This window comes from Capra hircus, chromosome 1 (assembly GCF_001704415.2).
Source record: "Capra hircus breed San Clemente chromosome 1, ASM170441v1, whole genome shotgun sequence".
Taxonomy (NCBI): Eukaryota; Metazoa; Chordata; class Mammalia; order Artiodactyla; family Bovidae; genus Capra; species Capra hircus.
Window position 1 is genome coordinate 148634243 of NC_030808.1, and position 10006 is coordinate 148644248.

Sequence of the window (10006 nt, forward strand, 5' to 3'; positions counted from 1 at the left end):
TCCCTGGCAATGAGACTGGGAAGGCAGGGATGGGAGCATCTTGTGTCTGGGGTCTTCAGAAGTGTCTGTGAGTTATCATTGATTGAGGATTAACAACCCACATCCACAGAGCTTGCTTTTTTTTTTTTTTTTTGTCTCTTCTCCAGAAATAACTGTCCTAAACAAGATCATCTTTAGTTCAGGGTCATTCATAAGCCCTGATCCTCTTCTATTAATACTTAGAGATAGCTCACTATAATTTATATACTAAAAAATGCACCCATATTATTTATAATATTATGCTGGGAACTTCTTTGAAATTATTTTTGTAGTTTTGCCTCTGGGATGATTTGGCTCCATGTGATACATTTCATTCACAACTGCCTTTGATTTCTTGACCTTGATGGTAGAATCTTGATGGTAGAATCTTAGGCAATCCTGCAGAGAGAGACAGCCTCTAATTGTGATAAAATATCATGCCATTTTTGAGAACACTGCACTTAGTAGTGAAAGAGGTGGACATAACGTTAACGTTTTGCAGACTTCCGTAAAAACTTGTTTTTCCTCTGGAACAACTCAGTCCTATTCTGGGCTGAAGAGTGAAAGCTCTGAGGCCTGCAGCCCTGGTCTGTGGTTGCCGGTGGACAAAAGGGCCAGAGGGCAAAGTCAGAGGGACTCTTTGTGAAATCCAAGTGTAAAAGTATCGATCCATTTTTCATTTGTTGAATATTTCTTGAATTACAGCATGTGTGAGCTTGATGGGAAGACAGACACTGCCGCTTCATCCTCAGACTATGGGGGTCACTGGCACATGGAGCAGCTGCAAAAGTGACCATTAAGCAAGGAAGCTAGGCTTGGGAAAGCTAGATGGGGAAACAGTGGAAACAGTGTCAGACTTTATTTTGGGGGGCTCCAAAATCACTGCAGATGGTGACTACAGCCATGAAATTAAAAGACGCTTACTCCTCGGAGGAAAAGTTATGACCAACCTAGACAGCATATTCAAAAGCAGAGACATTACTTTGCCAACAAAGGTCCGTCTAGTCAAGGCTATGGTTTTTCCAGTGGTCATGTATGGATGTGAGAGTTGGATTATAAAGAAAGCTGAGCACTGAAGAATTGATGCTTTTGAAATGTGGTGTTGGAGAAGACTCTTGAGAGTCCCTTGGACTGCAAGGAGATGTCACCAGTCCATCTTAAAGGAAATCAGTCCTGAATATTCATTGGAAGGACTGATGTTGAAGCTGAAACTCCAATACTTTGGCCATCTGATGCGAAGAGCTGACTCATTGGAAAAGTCCCTGATGCTGGGAAAGATTGAGGGCAGAAGGAGAAGGGGACGACAGAGGATGAGATGGCTGGATGGCATCACTGACTCAATGGACATGAGTTTGAGCAAGCTCTGGGAGTTGGTGATGGACAGGGAGACCTGGCATGCTGCAGTCCACGGGGTCACCAAGAGTTGGATATGACTAGCAACTGAACTGAACTGAACTAGGCATGGGGCTCCAGCCCTCCTCTTCCACCCCGGATCCTCATCATCGCTCCTCCCCACTGCCAAACAGATCTGCCCTTAGATCTTTTTTAAACTCGAAGGTGTAAATGACTAATAATGGTTTAACATATTGTCCCTCCCAGGAGGTACTTTAAAGTCTAATGGATAAAAATTTAGTAGTGAAATTTCAAACACCAATCAGGGTGTACAGGAGGATTTGGGAAAGGAGGGTGGTGAGCATTTTTTTTTTAAGACCTCCAATCACTCCATCAGGGCTTTCCAGGAGGCACAGTGATAAAGAATCTGCTTGCTAATTCAGGAGATGCCAGAGACTGACGTGGGTTCAGTCCCTGGCTCAGGGAGATCCCCTGGAGGAGGACATGGCAACCCACTCCAGTATTCTTGCCCGGAGAATCTCATGGACAGAGGAGCCTGGTGGGCTACCATCCGTTGGGTCTCAAAGAGTCAGACATGACTGAGCATGCATGTATAGGCAGTCATTCCATTGAGTCAGGGCAACCTCTGTCTTTACGGATATGATAGAAGCCAGTAGATATTTCGGAATAAATGGATGGATGATGGATGAATGGATGGACAGATAGATGATGAATGGGTAGTTGAGTGATGAATACTGTTGTTGTTCAGCTGCTAAGTCATGTCTAACTCTTGGAGATCCCGTGAACTGTATCCTGCCAGACTCCTCTGTTCACAGGATTTCCCAGACAATAATACTGGAGAGGGTTGCCATTTCCTTCTCCAGGAGATCTTCCTGACCCAGGGATCGGACCCCTGTCTCCTGCATTGGCAGGAAGATTCTATCACTGAGCCATCAGGGAAGCCCATTGGTGGATGAATAGATAATCTTTATTCTATCTAGACTGGTCATTGAAGCTTGATTTATTCTATGATTCCTCATAGAGCCAGGCTAGGGACTAACATACATTAGGAAGTTGGTAGAAGTTTGTAGAATAAATGGATAAGTAAAAAGAATGTTATGACTTTCAGTTACTATAATACTTTGGGTCCCCTTGGAGTGGACTCAGCTATCTTGCTGGGATAGAGGCCACTATAAAACTTGACCTTGATCAATTTATTGGCAGTAAATCCTGCCAGACACACAAGACTTCCATGGAATCCTTTCTGAGTGATTTCATGTTAACTTTGCAGAGCTCTGACTTTCAGCTAATTCCTGGTATTAATAATAACAATGATACTGAACTCATTGTGGGCTAGTTATTGTTTTAAGCACATCACATATATTTAATAATTTTATCCTAAAAACAGCCTGATGCTTCAGGTATAGTATTAGCCCTTCTGCCAATTTAATGGATGGGGAAATGGAGGCTCTGAGAAGTTAAATAACCTGTTCAAGGTCACATTAATAGGTGTAGGCAGGATTTGAATACAGGCAGATTGACCTCAGCACCTGGGCTCATATCACGACATAGTCAGCACTTGGTATCTGCGGGTTTGGCATTCACAGATTCAATCAACCATGAGTCAAAAAGATGTGAAAAAAATTTTCTAGAAGGTTCCAAAATGCAAAACTTGAATTTGGCATGTGCTGTCAGCTATTTGTATTGTTGGAAGAGGGTGTTTGCTATGACCAGTGGGTTCTCTTGGCAAAACTCTGTTAGCCTTTGCCCTGTTTCATTTTGTACTCCAAGGCCAAATTTGCCTGTTACTCCAGGTGTCTCTTGACTTCCTACTTTGCATTCCAGTCCTCTATAATGAAAAAGACTTTTTTTCTTTTTTTTTTTTTGGTGTTAGTTCTAGAAGGTCTTATAGGTCTTCATAGAATCGTTCAACTTCAGCTTCTTCAACATTACTGGTTGGGGCATAGACTTGGATTACCGTGATATTGAATGGTTTGCCTTGGAAATGAACAGAGATCATTCTGTCATTTTTGAGATTGCATCCAAGAACTGTATTTCAGACTCTTTTGTTGACCATGATGGCTACTCCATTTCTTCTAAGGGAGTCTTGCCCACAGTAGTAGATATAATGGTCATCTGAGTTAAATTCACCCATTCCAGTCCATTTTAGCTCACTGATTCCTAAAATGTCAATGTTCACTCTTGCCATCTCCTGTTTGACCACTTCCAGTTGACCTTGATTCATGGACCTAACATTCCAGGTTCCTCTGCAATATTGTTCTTTACAGCATCAGACTCTACTTTCATCACCAGTTACATCCACAGCTGTGTGTTGTTTTTGCTTTGGCTCTGTCTCTTCATTCTTTCTGGAGTTATTTCTCCAGCCTTCTCTAGTAGCATATTGGGCACTTACCGACCTGGGGAGTTCATCTTTCAGTGTCATATCATTTTGCCTTTTCATACTGTTCATGGGGTTCTCAAGGCAAGAATACTGAAGTGGTTTGCCATTCCCTTCTCCAGTGGACCACATTCTGTCAGACCTCTCCACCATGACCCATCTGTCTTGGGTGGCCCTAAATGGCACGGCTCATACTTTCATTGAGTTAGACAAGGCTGTGGTCCATGTGATCAGTTTGATTAGTTTCCTGTGATTGCTTTCATTCTGTCTGCCCTCTGATGGATAAGGATAAAAGGCTTATTGAAGCTTCCTGGTGGGAGAGACTGACTGTGGGGGAAACTGGGTCTTGTTCTCATGGGCAGGGCCATGCTCAGTAAATCTTTTTTTTTTTTTTTTTTTACTTGTAATTGTACAAAATGTTTATTTTCTGTGGCTCCATTTACAAACCCAAAATTCACAGATAATTCACTTCAATTCTAAAATATCATGCTTTATTAGTAGTGTAAAATTTCAGCTTTCATTAACTAACATCTGCAGTTTCATGCTGAAATTCCTGTGCATTAGTTTGAAGCAGTTTCTGTTTATAGTGTCTGCTGCTGCTGCTGCTGCTAAGTCGCTTCAGTCGTGTCTGACTCTGTGCGACCCCATAGACGGCAGCCCACCAGGCTCCCCCGTCCCTGGGATTCTCCAGGCAAGAACACTGGAGTAGGTTGCCATTTCCTTCTCCACTCAGTAAATCTTTAATCCAATTTTCTGTTGATGGGCAGGGCTGTGTTCCCTCCCTGTTGTTTGATCTGAGACCAAACTATGGTGGAGTTGATTAAGATAAAGGCGACCTCCTTCAAAAGGTCCCATGCACGCACTGCTGCACTCAGTGCCCCTGACCCTGCAGCAGGCCACCGCTTATACACAGCTCTACCAGAGACTCCTGGACACTCACAGGCAAGTTTGGGTCAGTCTCTTGTGAGGTCACTGCTCCTTTCTCCAGGGTCCTGGTGTGCACAAGATTTTGTTTGTGCCCTCCAAGAGTCTGTTTCCCCAGTCCCGTGTAAATTTTGGTGGCTGTAAATTTTGCGACCTCCACCAAGAGGGCTTATGCCACACCCAGGTCTGCTGCACCCAGAGCCCCTGCCCATGTGGCAGGACACTGCTGACCTGAACCTTCACAGGAGACACTCAAACCCTCAAAGGCAGGTCTGGCTCAGTCTCTGTGGGGTCTCCTGGTATACACAAGATTTTGTTTGAGCCCTCCAAGCATCTCTGGCAGGTATGGGGTTTGATTCTAAACGTGATTTTGCCCTCCAACTATCTTGCTGGGGTTTCTCCTTTGCCCTTGGATGTGGGGTATTCTTTGCCACCAAAGATGGAGAAGCTCTATACAATGAGCAAAAACAAGACAGGAAGTTGACTGTGGCTCAGGTCATGAACTCCTTATTGCAAAATTCAGACTTAAATTGAAGAAAGTAGGAAAAACCACTAGACCATTCAGGTATGACCTAAATCAAGTCCCTTATGATTACACAGTGGAAGTGATTCAAGGGATTAGACAGAGTAACTGAAGAACTACAGACGGAGGCTTGTGACATTATACAGGAGGCAGGGATCAAGGCCATCCCCAAGAAAAAGAAATGCAAAAAGGCAAAATGGCTGTCTGGGGAGCCCTTACAAATAGCTGAGAAAAGAAGAGACGCTAAAGGCAAAGGAGAGAAGGAAAGATACACCTTTTGAGTGCAGAGTTCCAAAGAATAGCAGGGAGAGATAAGAAAGCCTTCCTTAGTGATCACTGCAAAGCAATAAAGGAAAACAGTAGAATGGGAAAGACTAGAGATTTCTTCAAGAAAATTATAGATACCAAGGGAACATTTCATGCAAAGATGAGCACAATAAAGGACTGAAATGGTATGGACCTAACAGAAGCAGAAGATATTAAGAAGAGGTGGCAAGAATACACAGAAGAACTATACAAAAAAGATCGTCATGACCCAGATAACCAAAATGGTGTGATCACTCTCCTAGAGCCAGATATCCTGTAATGCGAAGCCAAGTGGGCCTTAGGAAGCATCACTACAACCAAAGCTAGTGGAGGTGATGGAATTCCAGTTGAGCTATTTCAAATCCTGAAAGATGATGCTGTGAAAGTGCTACACTCAATATGCCAGCAAATTTGGAAAACTCAGCAGTGGCCACAGGACTGGAAAAGGTGTTTTCATTCCAATGTCAAAGAAAGGCAATGCCAAAGAATGTTCAAACTACTGCACAGTTTCACTCATCTCACAGCTAGCAAAGTAATGCTCAAAATTCTCCAAGCAAGGCTTCAACAGTATGTGAACTGTGAACTTCCCAGTGTTCAAGTTGAATTTAGAAAAGCCAGAGGAACCAGAGATCAAATTGCCAACATCTGTTGGATCATCGAAAAAGCAAGAGAGTTCCAGAAAAACATATCTACTTCTGCTTTATTGACTATGCCAAAGCCTTTGACTGTGTGGATCACAACAAACTGTGGAAAATTCTTCAAGAGACGGGAGTAGCAGACCACCTGACCTGCTTCCTAAGAAATCTGTATGCAGGTCAAGAAGCAATAGTTGGAACTGGACATGAAACAATGGACTGGAACAATTTTCAAATTGGGAAAGGAGCACATCAAGGTTGTATATTGTCACCCTGCTTATGTAACTCATGTGCAGAGTACATCATGTGAAATGCCAGTCCGGATGAAGCACAAGCTGGAATCAAGATTGCCGGGAGAAACATCAATAACCTCAGATATGCAGATGATACCACCCTTATGGCAGAAAGTGAAGAAGAAGTAAAGAGCCTCTTGATGAAAGTGAAAGAGGAAAGTGAAAAAGCTGGCTTAAAACTCAACATTCAAAACACAGAGATCATGGCATCTGGTCCCATCACTTTATGGCAAATAAATGGGGAAACAATGGAAACAGTGACAGACTAATTTTTTGGGCTCCAAAATCACTGCAGATGGCGACTGCAGTCATGAAATTAAAAGACACCTGCTCCTTGGAAGAAAAGTTATATCCAACCTAGACAGCATATTAAAAAGCAGAGACATTACTTTGCCAACAAAGATCCATCCAGTCAAAGCTACGGTTTTTCCAGTAGTCATGTATGGATGTGAGAGTTGGACTATAAAGAAAGCTGAGTGCCAAAGAATTGATGCTTTTGAACTGTGGTGTTGGAGAAGACTCTTGAGAGTCTCCTGGACTGCAAGGAGATCAAATAAGTCAGTCCTAAAGGAAATCAGTTCTGAATATTCATTGGAAGGACTGGTGTTGAAGCTGAAACTCCAATACTTTGGTCACCTGATGTGAAGAACTGACTCATTTGAAAAGACCCTGATGCTGGGAAAGATTGAAGGCAGGAAGAGAAGGGGATGACAGAGAATGAGATGGTTTGTTGGCCTCACTGACTCAACGGACATGAGTTTGAGCAAACTCTGGGAGTTGGTGATGGACAGGGAAGCCTGGTGTGCTGCAGTCTGTGGGGTCACAAAGAGTCGGACACGACTGAGCAACTGAACTGAACTGACTCAACTATCAGCTATTTATATTATACTTGGTATTATAAGGAACTTGAGATGCTTTAAAGTGTATGGGAGGATGTGCATAGGTGATATATGCAAATACCATGCCGTTTTATACAAAGGACTTGAGCATCCTCCATTTTGGCTCAGGGGAGGAGGCTGGCACAGCTACCTGCAAATACCAAGAGACAAGGGTGTGTGTGACATGTCCAAAGTTAGCTGGAAGCGGCAAGCTCTCCTTGAACCCCTGCTCAGCTCAGCATCACCGAGCCATCTGCACTGACAGGCGGATTTGTTTCTGACTCAGCTCTGCCCCCATCTCTGCTGGGTTCAGGTGGTCCATGGGCGGAGCTCAGTCCCTGGTCAGCTTTGCATCTCATAGACCGTGGGCTGTACTGTGAGCACAGAGCTGTCACTTTCTTTCAAACCATCAACTGTTTGTGGAGGAACTGCCTGGCTGGGCCTCGGATTGTTCCTGACCCTCTATCTGGGGTTGCAGAGGCTGTGTCCAGTGAAGTCCAGAGAGCAAAGCTCAAGGCAGCTCCCTCTTCTGAGGCCTTCTGAGGGGTCACACGGTGAAGGACAGGGGGATTCTTCTTGGCTTACAGGTAACTGGAGAGCACAGGTCAGTCTTGGAAAGGGAGTCCCCATCTTTGGTTGAAAGAACCTGAGCTCACGGTTGGTGAGCATGCGGTTGAATGGGATGGTGGATGGCATCTTGTCCAGCACAGGGATCACTGAAGGAAAGGTACTGTCACCCCTTTGTGGAGAGGGCTATGGTGGGTGCCCGCAGGCTAAGTGCTGGTTTGGGGGCTGGGACCTTTGGGATCCCAGCACTGATGATGCCGTTATCCAGGGCAGGCCCATCTTGGGGGAAGAGACTCCTTTCCTGCCTGCCTTTGGCTTAGGTGGGATGAGAAACCCGGGACCAGCCCAGCTGCGTACCTGAGTAGACAAGTGTCAGCAACAGACAGTTCAACACAATCCTGTGTTTACTAATTGCTCTCATGTACTCTGGACACAGGAAGATTTAACCTTTTGGATGAGATAGATACCAGTTACTTTCCAGCTGAGAAGCCAGGGATCATCTGATAAGTGACAACCAAAAACTTACGTCTTAAACTATAAGGAGGTCAAAAGAATGGAACGTGGATTCTCAGCAGAAATCTGTACAAAAGTCTGTATAATCAAACCTATGGTTTTCCTGGTAGTCCTATACAGAAGTGAGAGCTGGACAATAAAGAAGGCTGAGTGCCAAAGAATTGATGCTTTTAAATTGTGCTGGAGAAGACTCTTGAGAGTCCCTTAGACAGCACGGAGATCAAACCAGTCAATCCTAAAGGAAATCAACCCTGAATATTCATTGGAAGGACCGATGCTGAAGCTCCGATACTTTGGCCACCTAATGAGAAGAACCGACTCATTGGAATAGACTGATGCTTGGAAAGATTGAGGGCAGGAGGAAAAGGAGACGATAGGTGATGAGATGGTTAGATAGCATCATGGACAATGGATATGAGTTCGAGCAAGCTCTGGGAGATAGTGAAGGACAAGGAATCCTGTCATGCTGCAGTCTATGAGGTTGCAAAGAGTTGCACACAACCTAGCAACTGAACAACAACAGCAAATGTTCTCTATTCACGATAGCCAAGAGGCGGCTATTCACAACAGCCAGGTGCCCATAGAAGGGTAAATGGATAAGCAAAGAGTGGGCTAGCCAAATGATGGAATATTTCTTAGCCTTAAAAAGGAATGAAATTCTGATATATGCTACCACGTGGATGAGCCTTGAAGACATTACGCTAAGTGAAATAATCCAGTCACAACAGGTCACTGTTACATGATTCAGCTACCTTATAAGGTCCGAAAAGCACAGTCAGTAAAGAATCTACCTGTAATGCAGGAGACCTGGGTTTGATCCCTGGGTTGGGAAGATCCCCTGGAGACGGAAATGGCAACAGACTCTAGTAATCTTGCCTGGAGAATTCCATGGACAGAGGAGCCTGGTGGGCTACAGTTCATGGTGTTGCCAGAGTTGGACATGACTTAGCAACTAAACCACCACCAAAGCAGTGAGAGTCAGGTTGGATTCAGCAGCATCCCTCGTCTAGCTACTTCTGACAAACTAATGCCAAATCCAGATCCTGGCCACCTGGCAGGATGAACCACTCGCTTGCAGGGGATTTGAGCATTTTCTGCAGCATTTGCTGCCGCAAATGCTTCCTTCCTCGTGGGCTCATCGTGGTTATACCACTCTGCCTGAGTGGGCAGGCCTGGCATCACAGGAGGAGGAGGAGGTGTGTAGCCGTGAAGCTGACTGCAGGCCTCTGCGTATGGGTAGCATCAGGTGGGGCTGGAGAAGGCGCCAGGTCATCCACCTGCCGATCCAGCCTCCCTGGACTCCTCCTAATTGCTACTCCTTGACTCACAAAATCCCGTGATGCCAGGTGTCTCACCTGGGGGGTGCCTCGTGCCTTGTAATTTGCTTAGTGCTTTTGCACAGACTGTTACTGAATCACGCAGATGCCTCTAAGAGGCAGCTGCTATCATCACCAGGCATCTGGCCCTGCCCTCACAGCCGATCAGAGAAAGAGCCGAGTTCGTGATCTAAGCCCGGAGTTCTCTCCTGCACAAGCTGCCAGCCCAGTGTCACCAACCCTCCCTCTGGCTATTAGAAAAGCCAGTGGTTATGAGCAGCTGGGTTCTAGGTGGCGCTCTGG